Genomic DNA, 12,324 nt, shown 5'->3' with positions numbered 1-12,324 from the left:
GCGTGCATAAACGGACAAATTTGCCCCTTTACGGGAGCACGTTAAATTAGTGCTCCACTTGTTATTTAGCACTTAGTTGCTTAAGGACAATCTAGATGTGTGCACAAGTCATGTACAAATGCTCCTTAAGAATCTAGTTGATGTGTATAAATGTCCAGATGGCTTAAAGTTCTGGCCACATCTGAATGCATATACCTTTCGAAGACTCAGACTGTTACTGACAGCCAGGGTCATAGTTCATGTGCAAGGCATCACTAGGCATAATATGTATTTATTTCTTTAATTATTTTTTTTTACTGAAATTGACTTTATTTTGATGCAGTCTTCTATGGCAGCAGACATATCTGTTTCTTATCCAACCACCTTCTACAGCTCCCAGTTTCTCTGCTGCTAGCTGCCTGTGACACCCTTATCCACATTGCTGATGATGTCATTGAGGCACCCTTGGGTGATTGTTTTCTATGAATTAGCAAAACAGTAGAGGGTTAAAGTTAAAGGGACAGTTTACCAATAGGGCTCGATTTATCAAAGCCTTCGGCAGGCTTCGCCCCCCCCCCCCCACGACTGCAGGTTTTAACAAGAGAACCTGCAGTACGTATTTAATCAGACCGCTGCTTCCCTAACCTTTCACCACCTCTCAGGTGGCAAATTTCAATCTCCCTGGTCTAGCACTCGTGTGCAATGCTGAATTCCGGCAGCGGAATTCAGACCACCAGAGGCGAGCTGCAGCAGACAGGGGCGTGTATGTGCACCCCTCAGTGGCGTATTTAGGTTTTGTGCTGCCCTAGGCACTCAGAATTTTGCTGCCCCTTCTTTTTGCTCAGTGATTAACATGTTTTTTTTATTTTCATGGCATTTCTAAAGTAAATGTTTATCTATCTGTATGTATATATGTATATAAAAATACATTCAAAAACATTTTAAATGAAATGTATGTAAAAATAACAATTGCTGGTTTTGTTTTCCAATTATTTAGGCTATATTTAAAGGGACAGTCTAGGCCAAAATAAACTTTCATGATTCCGATAGAGCATGTAATTTTAAACAATTTTCCAATTTACTTTTATCACCAATGTTGCTTTGTTCTCTTGGTATTCTTAGTTGAAAGCTTAACCTAGGAGGTTCATATGCTAATTTCTTAGACCTTGAAGCCCACCTCTTTCAGATTGCATTTTAACAGTTTTTCACCACTAGAGGGTGTTAGTTCACATATTTCATATAGATAACACTGTGCTCGTGCACGTGAAGTAATCTGGAAGCAGGCACTGATTGGCTAGACTGCAAGTCTGTCAAAAGAACTGAAAAAATGGGCAGTTTGCAGAGGCTTAGATACAAGATAATCACAGAGGTTAAAAGTATATTATTATAACTGTGTTGGTTATGCAAAACTCGGAAATGGGTAATAAAGGGATTATCTATCTTTTAAAACAATAAAAATTCTGGTGTAGACTGTCCCTTTAAGACATAACATCAATAAAACACTTGCTTTGTCCTAAAAACACACCCCATATGTACATTTTTTTGAAGTAAACTAAATAACAATATCAAGCAGGTCAACATTTATATTTTTTAATGCTGGTTTTGTTTTTACTATGTAAGTTTTTATATAGAGCAACGTCTAGGTTATTCATGGCCGTGGGCATTGTGTATATGACCCTTGGCCATACGTTTTACATTTGGAATTAAAGCATAAGATATGGATGTCCATGCAGTATGTGCATCTCTGAGGAATCACACACAAATGTGAAATGCATCAAATAATCTGTTCAGCAATAAGGCAGTTCCGCATGGCTTTTATACATTTTTACAGAGACTGGTTATACTGCGGTATACAAAGCATCTGAATCAAATTAGCATGAACATATTTACAAAGGTAGAACAGCAAAATGCAAGTTATTTGGGTCGCCCTCTGACTTTTCACCCACAAATGCAAATCCATGACTGTGAACATATATATGTGCCTAAACATTCCCTAATATAGACTCTGATTAGCTGTATTGGAAAGTTTACTACAGAAAACACTGAAGATGCCAGGGAGTCAATATCAGCACAAGCCTGGGGTGTGGCTTATACCTAGGTCAAGGATGTCCAACCTTTTTATATGAGGAGCCAGTGCCACTCAGGAAACACGTTTTGTTTTTTCACATGCGGGGCCTGTGAGCAAATTTAAGAAAAACTAGTAGAAGATACAAATAGTATTGTGTAATCATAGATAAACAATTACATACTTCAAATGGGCAATAATTTGCACAGGTGGCAGTATCTGCATGGTAAGATTGTCAGGGCATAACAACAGGGATATCAGAGGTATCAATTAAGACCCAGCCCACTTCTCTAGGGCCCTGCAATTAGTAATGATAACACTACATGTGCAGGTAGGTCATGGGCTTTATGTCTGGCATCCAGGGGTGCCCCTTGTGGTAAGAGGCTCACAATTTAGGGAAAGTGCTCAATTTGCCTTTCCAATATGGTGGCAGGGTTTCCAAGATGGCTGTTACTATGTTGCTATACAGAGAAAAACCTGCCACCATAATTGTACAGGAAGATTACACAAGTGCTTATCCTCTGGCGCAGAATAACCAGGAGAAGAACGAGTCACAGTCACACAGAAGCAGCTCCTCTTTCTCTTATGTGACTGCAGGCTCAGCTTTTGCGAATTGCAGAAAGGGTGCTGTTGAAATACGGGACCCAGCCTCTGCCTGTACCCTGGGCCCTAGTGAAGTCTAGTTACGCACCTGAACATTATCATACTATGGAAGAGTCATTGCCTCCCATGGGCTAGGTCTTGGTGTTGTGGAACATTTATAGGGTAGTGATTGTGGTGGAGGGAACGAAGGGTCAATCTATATTTGCCTCTATTAGTACACAGCTTCTTCTACAAGAGTATTCCTCTCTGGGTCAATGCATAAAGTGGTAGCTGGATAACACACATTGTGACCCAAAGTTTTACATTAAACAAGCCTGTTCAAGGTGGTCCTGTCAAATTATTAGCAGTTAAAGAGGCAACAAAGTTAAAATAAAACATTAATGATTCAGATTGAGCACACAATTTTACACAACTTTCCAATTTACTTCTGTTATCAAATTTGCTTTGTTCTCTTTGTATGTTTTATTGAAGAGCAAACCTAGGTAGGTTGATAGGAGCTTAGGAGCATCTATAGCACTATATGGCAGCAGTGTGTGCAACTATGTATAACATTGCTATAACCATTGTTGCAAACACTGCTACCAGATGGCTTAACACACGTGCACACTCCTGAGCTCACCTAGGGTTACTCTTTAACAAAGGATACCAAGAGCACAAAGCAAAATTGACATCAGAAGAAAATTGAAAAGTTTTTTAAATTCCATGCTCTCTCCAATTCATTTAAATGTATTTCTGACTGTATAGTCCCTTTTTTTAAATTTAGCATTACAGAAAACTTTTAATTTCTGTTATAAACATACTCACAACAATTTTTATTATGATGAAAACAATGTTCAGGCATGAAATTATCAAAGAGATGTGAGCTTCAACATCTCAATTAAATTCTACAACATTTCAGCAGACAAAAGAAACTCAAAATGTGTCTCAGGGCTCGATGATATATTATTCGCCAGCTCAAGCCTTCTTTTTCTCACTGACACTCGCAGGGCTGCCCCGGTGCAATGATCGTAAAAAAGGGGCAGTCCCTGCGAGTTGCGAGATGGCTCCTATTAAAAGTAATGGAGCTCGCTGGATAGGGAAACTTCGCTCCTTAGTGCAAAGTTAGCAGGGAACAGGGGGAGCACTTTAAAATGAAAATCCTGCAGCCAATATAACTCACATTACGCTGCTTTCTGCTTATAGCATCTTACATTCGCCTATATGTTCGTATGCATTTGTTTTTCTATTGGGGTTATAAGTGTTCGTATTGTTTTGACAAAAGCTCGCCACCTTTTAGTTGGCGAGAAAAAACTGTGATATCTGCAGTGCGAAAATCTTTATAGAATTACGCTGGGATTAGTGAGACATTGTCATATACGCCCATGAAACGCCCATGTTCAGCCCATTTTACGAAAAAACAACAATTACGCTTTGCATTTTGTATTTATAAATTCAAATTTCTGTGTGATTTTTGCACATTCAGTGTACTACAATTACGATTTACGCTGTGAATATTTAATTTGATTTATTCCTGTGTAAATTAGATACTAATTTTACGTTTTTGTTAACATACGATTTTTGGTGAAGAATTTTGTTACGATTTTTGATGCACCTTAACAATACAATTTTCCCCTGCTTATTTTTGTGTGAATGATTCAAATATTTGTTTTGTATAATGTTTAAAATACGAATTTTGTTGTGCACATTTCATATGAAAATGCAGTATACGCCCCTTAGCGAGACACCCTGTTTTCAGGGTAAAAAATGGCTTTAGATCATTCCACAAGGGAAATAGAAGGACTGGCGAGCATTCTTTAATAATCTCGCCAGCCCAGAGAGCTTTCAATCATCGAGCCCTCAGTCCATTATTGTATTAAAGGGACACATAAAAGGGATGCTTTGGAATTATACTTCCCATGATGCTCAGGCACTCAATAGGCTGGCTGAGTATCATGGGAAATGTAGTTTTAAAAACATCTAGTGTGCCAAGGTTGCTAACCTTTGACTGCCTGGTCCTTTAAATGCATTGCTGTTCAGGAACTGGATTTAAAGGACCAGTCAACACATTAGATCTGCATAATCAACAAATGCAAGATAACAAGACAATGCAATAGCACTTAGTCTGAACTTCAAATGAGTAGTAGATTTTTTTATAACTCATTTCAAAGTTATGTATATTTCCCCTCCCCTTGTACCATGTGATAGCAATCAGCCAATCACAAATGCATATACGTATAGTCTGAATTATTGCACATGCTCAGTAGGATCTGGTGACTCAAAAATTGTAAATATAAAAGACTGTGCACATTTTTTTTAATGGAAGTAAATTGGAAAGTTGTTTAAAATTACATGCGCTATCTGAATCACGAAAGAAAAAATTTGGGTTTAGTGTCCCTTTAACTATGTGTTGTCCCCTTAGCAGGGGTAAAACCCACAGTTATAAAAAGCAATAGAGCAATAATAAATTGCTTTAATATATTAGAGCATTTTCTTGTTCCACTTTTAGGTCCCTGCCTCTAAGTGAACACAAAGCAAAAGTCACAGTGTAGGTTTCCCACTCTAGGTAAATCACAAGAAACAATTTCTACTAAAAGAAGACCTACTTTATATAGCACATTGTCTGTTCATACATAACTGTCATTTTCTTTTACAGCCAATTCATTTTGAGTAGACAATTATTATTATTATTATTATTGGTTATTTGTAGAGCGCCAACAGATTCTGCAGCGCTAATTCCCACTTTATCAGCATATTTATGCATATATGATGCTCTAATTAAAGGAACATTGTACTGTCAAATTGTTTCCTCTTTAAGGTTTCCAACGATCCATTTACCTACTGGAGTGTATTGTTTACAAATAGATCTTTTATGTTTATTTTGTCATTTGAAGTAGCTTATTTTGACTGTTAAACCCACCATCTATACTGAAAATATAAAATATGAATATGAAAAGATATGTATACAACAATCAGCAGCAACACAGAGGGGAGTGGATGAGACAGATACTAGAATGTTAATTTTTGATTGCTTTCTCAAGATTTTGGCATTTGTGTGTAGAAAAAGAAAAAAAGATAAGGAGGCCTTTAAGTCTGCCTTTCCTGCAAGCTCAGTCCATTTAAATGAGCGCTGTTTTTATTGAATAAAAACAGCTCTTTCATATAAAAATCAAAATAAAGGAGCAATTTCCGATATATTTTCTAATCTGCAGTTAATATAACAAAACATTGGAAACACATGAAATGGACATGAAACCCAATTCTTTTCTTTCGTGATTCAGATAGGGCATTCATATATAAGCAACTTTCCAATTTACATCTATTATACATTTTGCTTCATTCTCTGTATTGTTTCTTGAAAGAGCACTTAGAAAAGTACTATTGGGAGCTAGCTGAGCAAATCAGTAAGCCAATCACAAAAGGCATATAGGTGCAGCCTCCAATCAGCAGCTAGCTCCCCTACCTAAGTATGCTTTTCAACAGAGTTGTTTCATGTCCCTTTAAAGGCAAACCAATATTTTACATAATTCAGACAGAGCATATAATTTTAAACAACTTTACATGTTACTTCTTTTATCAAATTTGCTTCACTCTCTTGGTATCCTTTGTTGAATGAACATCAACTAGTACTGGAATAACAAATGGCATACATGAACAGCCACCAATCAGCAGCTAGCTCCCAGTAGTAAATATCCACTCATAATCTGGCTCTATATTTTTTTAATCAAAATTTATACTTAATTTTTCAGTTTATTAACAAGTAATGTAGTTTTCTTTCATGTAATTAGCAAGAGTCCATGAGCTAGTGACGTATGGGATATACATTCCTACCAGGAGGGGCAAAGTTTCCCAAACCTCAAAATGCCTATAAATACACCCCTCACCACACCCACAAATCAGTTTTACAAACTTTGCCTCCTATGGAGGTGGTGAAGTAAGTTTGTGCTAGATTCTACGTTGATATGCGATCCGCAGCAGGTTGGAGCCCGGTTTTCCTCTCAGCGTGCAGTGAATGTCAGAGGGATGTGAGGAGAGTATTGCCTATTTGAATTCAATGATCTCCTTCTACGGGGTCTATTTCATAGGTTCTCTGTTATCGGTCGTAGAGATTCATCTCTTACCTCCCTTTTCAGATCAACGAAATACTCTTATATATACCATTACCTCTACTGATTCTCGTTTCAGTACTGGTTTGGCTTTCTACTACTTGTAGATGAGTGTCCTGGGGTAAGTAAGTCTTATTTTCTGTGACACTCTAAGCTATGGTTGGGCACTTTTATATAAAGTTCTAAATATATGTGTTCAAACATTTATTTGCCTTGACTCAGGATGTTCAACATTCCTTATTTCAGACAGTCAGTTTCATATTTGGGATAATGCATATGAATTAATCAATTTTTTTTTTCTTACCTTAAAATTTGACTTTTTCCCTGTGGGCTATTAGGCTCGCGGGGGCTGAAAATGCTTCATTTTTTTGCGTCATTCTTGGCGCGGACTTTTTTTGCGTAAAATTTTTTTGCGTCATTATTTTAGGCGCCAAATAATGTGGGCGTCTTTTTTGGCGCTAAAAAATATGGGCGTCACTATTGTCTCCACATTATTTAAGTCTCATTATTTATTGCTTCTGGTTGCTAGAAGCTTGTTCACTGGCATTTTTTCCCATTCCTGAAACTGTCATTTAAGGAATTTGATCAATTTTGTTTTATATGTTGTTTTTTCTATTACATATTGCAAGATGTCTCCGTTTGTCCCTGAGTCAGAAGCCACTTCTGGAAAAATGCTTAACTGAGTTTCAGTTCTACCAAAGCTAAGTTCATTTATTTTAAATGTTATAAATGTTTATCTTTAGCTATGGTTTGTAATAAGTTATTATTATATACTTTTACATGCAGATTCCATTAGTATTTATGCTTTATACATGCAAGAAATGTTTAGAAGATTTATAAGAAATATTTTTTCTGATTAAGGCTATGTCTGACTTCGTGCCTTCTAATACGATTTTTAGGTCTTTTTCACTTCTTTTTTAATTATTGAAGTTTCAAATGACCAACAACATACTTATTTATCCTTCTCTGATGATGTTTTTTTCTCTTTCAGAAATTCTCTTCATCAGATATTGACACTAACAAATCTACTTTTTTATATAATTTTTTTATTATTAAAGTACATTTGTTCTTTGTTGAAGAGGTGTTGATTATTTTGGATATTAAGGTAACTAGTTCTTTAAGACTAGCTGACACTATTTCTGCCTTTTTTATTTTTTTCTTCTGTGATTTCAGAGGTTTTCTTTCCAATTCCCCATACTAGGGAATGGAATAGGCTGAGAATTTTCTTTTATTTTTAAACTATAGTCTTTGTCAGCAGTTAAATTCAATTTGGAGGGTTCTCCAATTTATTGGAGCTATCTCTACTCCTACTAATTATGCTATTGTTTTTATAGCAAAATAGTATTTATTTTCCTTTATATAGTTGTATCTTATTTTTGGAAAATTATTTACTTTCAGGTACTTTTCTTGGTCCTGTGATATTGCAATTGCTTCATTTTTTCTGTTTACTTTAAGATCAAGTATCTGATCATGATTTATTTTAGCATTGTTAAGGGACAACATTTACTAGACTAGGTGCCGTTGCATTTGTCTTGTTGTTTTGCATTTTGCAAGTCCTCTGTTTTGACTGGTCCTTTAAACTGGACTATCATGCTAATGATTTCATTTGTGTCTTCATTTTATTGAATATATTCGCAAATGAGGGTTAATCTATGTCTTTAGCTATTTTAGCTAGAAGAATTCTGTGATTTTTAAAAAAAAAAAAAAAAAAAAAAAAAGAAAATCCATATTTCTTTTGTTCTAAGATAATCAATTATAATTGGATTCAATTCTTGACTGTTACTATGGGCTTCAAGATTGAGTTCTAAGACTAAAACTTTAAGCTTATACTAGTTTGGTTGTTCTTATTAAGGAACGAATCCTGAGTTCTTTCCCAAGTAACATGTTTTTAATTGGGGTTCGAAATTAGCTCCCTAATGTTATGATGCACGTGCCGTATTCCAGCTTGGCTGATAAGGGGCAGGTTAAGACTTCTTTGAAATTTATTTGGTTCTATTTTGTCCAAATTTCTTTGATTTTATTCCAGTAAGGCTAACACTTTCTTTCAGTGTGTTTCTGTCCTATATATTTTGGATACTGTTGAGGCATGGCTGGGTACCCATGGGGTTCAAGCGCTGCTCAGACCTGGAATCTTCTGGGGTTCTTATTCCAGTTCCTTTTCTAGGAACTGGGTTTTGGAGTTTTATTCAAACTATTCTGCCTTTTTGTGGTCATTGATTGCATTATTTGTTTTCTTTAGATACAATAAATGCGTATTCTTCATTTTTCTGTTTTCATTCAGATTATTTCCTGAGGATGCGGATTCTCATATGTTTCACTTGCTCTTCAGGACATAGTTAGAGGATCTTTTTTCAAAAGCTCTTGATTCCTCACGCAAGGGTCACCTTTTTTAGGTTTCCAGTTGGTTTATGTCACTATCTTTGTCTCTATCAGACAAGGGACATTTTGTATTGGGTTCCGTCTGTCGGTACCTTTAGTCTCTATTATTTCCTTCAGTTGCTATATATGCATAGAAGTTTTAACAGCATTGGATTCAATTCCCTTTGCTTATTTTCAATGGAAAGATCCTTTCCAGCTTTTTATGAGTGTTGTTTTCTTCAAGAACATGGTTGGAGGATCAATTAACCAAAAAGTTTGTTGATTCCTCAGACAAGAGTAACCTTTTTTAGATTTCCGGATAGATTCAGTGTCCATGACTCTGTCTCTGTTGGACAGGAGACGTCTGAAATTGGTTTCAGCTTATCGAAACCTTCAGTCTCAATCATTCCCTTCGGTAGCCTTATGCATGGAAATTCTAGGTTCTTATGACTGCTGCATTGGACGTGTTCCCCTTTGCTCATTTTCACATGCGACCTCTTCAGCTCTGTATGCTGAACCAGTGGTGTCGGGATTATTCAAAGATATCTCATTTAATATCTTTAAAACTGATTGTTCGACACCCTCTGACGTGGTACAGACCACCATCGTTTAGTTCAGGGGGCTTCTTTTTTTCTTCCAACCTGGACTGTGATCTCAACAGATGGAAGTCTGACAGGTTGGGGAGCTGTATGGGGGTTTCTGACAGCACAAGGGGTTTGGGAAATCTCAGGAGGTGAGATTACCAATCAATATTTTGGAACTCCGTGCAATTTTCAGAAGCTCTTCAGTCATGGCCTCTTCTAAAGAGAGAATCGTTCATTTGTTTTCAGACAGACAATGTCACAACTGTGGCATATATCAATCATCAAGGAGGGAGTCACAGTGCTCTGGCTATGAAAGAAGTATCTCGAATACTGGTATGGGCGGAATCCAGCTCCTGTCTAATCTCTGCGGTTCATATCCCAGGTATTGACAATTGGAAAGCGGATTATCTCAGTCGCCAAACGTTACATCCGGGCGAGTGGTCTCTTCACCCAGAGGTGTTTCTTCAGATTGTTCAAATGTGGAGACTTCCAGAAATAGATCTGATGGCTTCTCATCTAAACAAGAAACTTCCCAGGTATCTGTCCAGATCCAGGGATCCTCAGGCGGAAGCAGTGGATGCATTGTCACTTCCTTGGAAGTATCATCCTGCCTATATCTTTCAGCCTCTAGTTCTTCTTCCAAGAGTAATCTCCAAGATTCTGAAGGAATGCTCGTTTTTTCTGCTGGTGGCTCCAGCATGGTCTTACAGGTTTTGGTATACGGATCTTGTCCGCATGGCTTCTTGCCAACTGTGGACTCTTCCGTTAAGACCAGACCTTCTGTCACAAGGTCCTTTTTTACCATCAGGATCTCAAATCCTTAAATTTAAAGGTATGGAGATTGAACGCTTGATTCTTAGTCAAAGAGGTTTCTCTGACTCTGTGATTAATACTATGTTACAGGCTCGTAGATCTGTATCTAGGAAGATATATTATCGAGTCTGGAAGACTTACATTTCTTGGTGTCTTTCTCATCATTTTTCCTGGCATTCTTTTAGAATTCCGAGAATTTTTCAGTTTCTTCAGGATGGTTTGGATAAAGGTTTGTCTGCAAGTTCCTTGAAAGGACAAATCTCTGCTCTTTCTGTTCTTTTTCACAGAAGGATTGCTATTCTTCCTGATATTCATTGTTTTGTACAAGCTTTGGTTCGTATAAAACCTGTTATTAAGTCAATTTCTCCTCCTTGGAGTTTGAATTTGGTTCTGGGGGCTCTTCAAGCTCTTCTGTTTGAACCTATGCATTCACTGGACATTAAATTACTTTCTTGGAAAGTTTTGTTTTCTTTTGGCCATCTCTTCTGCTAGAAGAGTTTCTGAATTATCTGCTCTTTCTTGTGAATCTCCTTTTCTGATTTTCCATCAGGATAAGGCGGTGTTGCGAACTTCTTTTAAATTTTTACCTAAGGTTGTGAATTCTAACAACATTAGTAGAGAAATTGTGGTTCCTTCATTATGTCCTAATCCTAAGAATTCTAAGGAGAGATCATTGCATTCTTTGGATGTAGTTAGAGCTTTGAAATATTATGTTGAAGCTACTAAGAATTTCCGAAAGACTTCTAGTCTATTTGTTATCTTTTCCGGTTCTAGGAAAGGTCAGAAGGCCTCTGCCATTTCTTTGGCATCTTGGTTGAAATCTTTAATTCATCATGCTTATGTCGAGTCGGGTAAATCTCCGCCTCAAAGGATTACAGCTCATTCTACTAGGTCAGTTTCTACTTCCTGGGCGTTTAGGAATGAAGCTTCGATTGATCAGATTTGCAAAGCAGCAACTTGGTCTTCTTTGCATACTTTTACTAAATTCTACCATTTTGATGTGTATTCTTCTTCTGAAGCAGTTTTTGGTAGAAAAATACTTCAGGCAGCTGTTTCAGTTTGATTCTTCTGCTTATAATTTCAGTTTTCTTCATTATAAGATTTAAACTTTATTTTGGGTGTGGATTATTTTTCAGCGGAATTGGCTGTCTTTATTTTATCCCTCCCTCTCTAGTGACTCTTGCGTGGAAGATCCACATCTTGGGTAGTCTTTATCCCATACGTCACTAGCTCATGGACTCTTGCTAATTACATGAAAGAAAACATAATTTATGTAAGAACTTACCTGATAAATTAATTTCTTTCATATTAGCAAGAGTCCATGAGGCCCACCCTTTTTTGTGGTGGTTATGATTTTTTTGTATAAAGCACAATTATTCCAATTCCTTGTTTTTTATGCTTTCGCACTTTTTTCTAATCACCCCACTTCTTGGCTATTTGTTAAACTGATTTGTGGGTGTGGTGAGGGGTGTATTTATAGGCATTTTGAGGTTTGGGAAACTTTGCCCCTCCTGGTAGGAATGTATATCCCATACGTCACTAGCTCATGGACTCTTGCTAATATGAAAGAAATGAATTTATCAGGTAAGTTCTTACATAAATTATGTTATCCTCTTTCTTTGGCATTTACTTTGATCTGACACCAGATATTTTATATCAAAGGTGCAAGTTAAAATATCTAAATAGCTGATTTCTATGTATTAATAGAGATGTTTTTCAAGTTCTCAGTATACTGTAATTAAGCCTTCTTTACTAGGTGTGTTACAGTATGATGAGCTTGTTTTTTTACGTCATACATGAAAATGTGAGGATTTTGAAGTTTACATTTATACAGTGTGGG

This window comes from Bombina bombina, chromosome 1 (assembly GCF_027579735.1).
Source record: "Bombina bombina isolate aBomBom1 chromosome 1, aBomBom1.pri, whole genome shotgun sequence".
NCBI classification, from domain to species: domain Eukaryota; kingdom Metazoa; phylum Chordata; class Amphibia; order Anura; family Bombinatoridae; genus Bombina; species Bombina bombina.
This window is presented reverse-complemented; position numbering follows the sequence as displayed.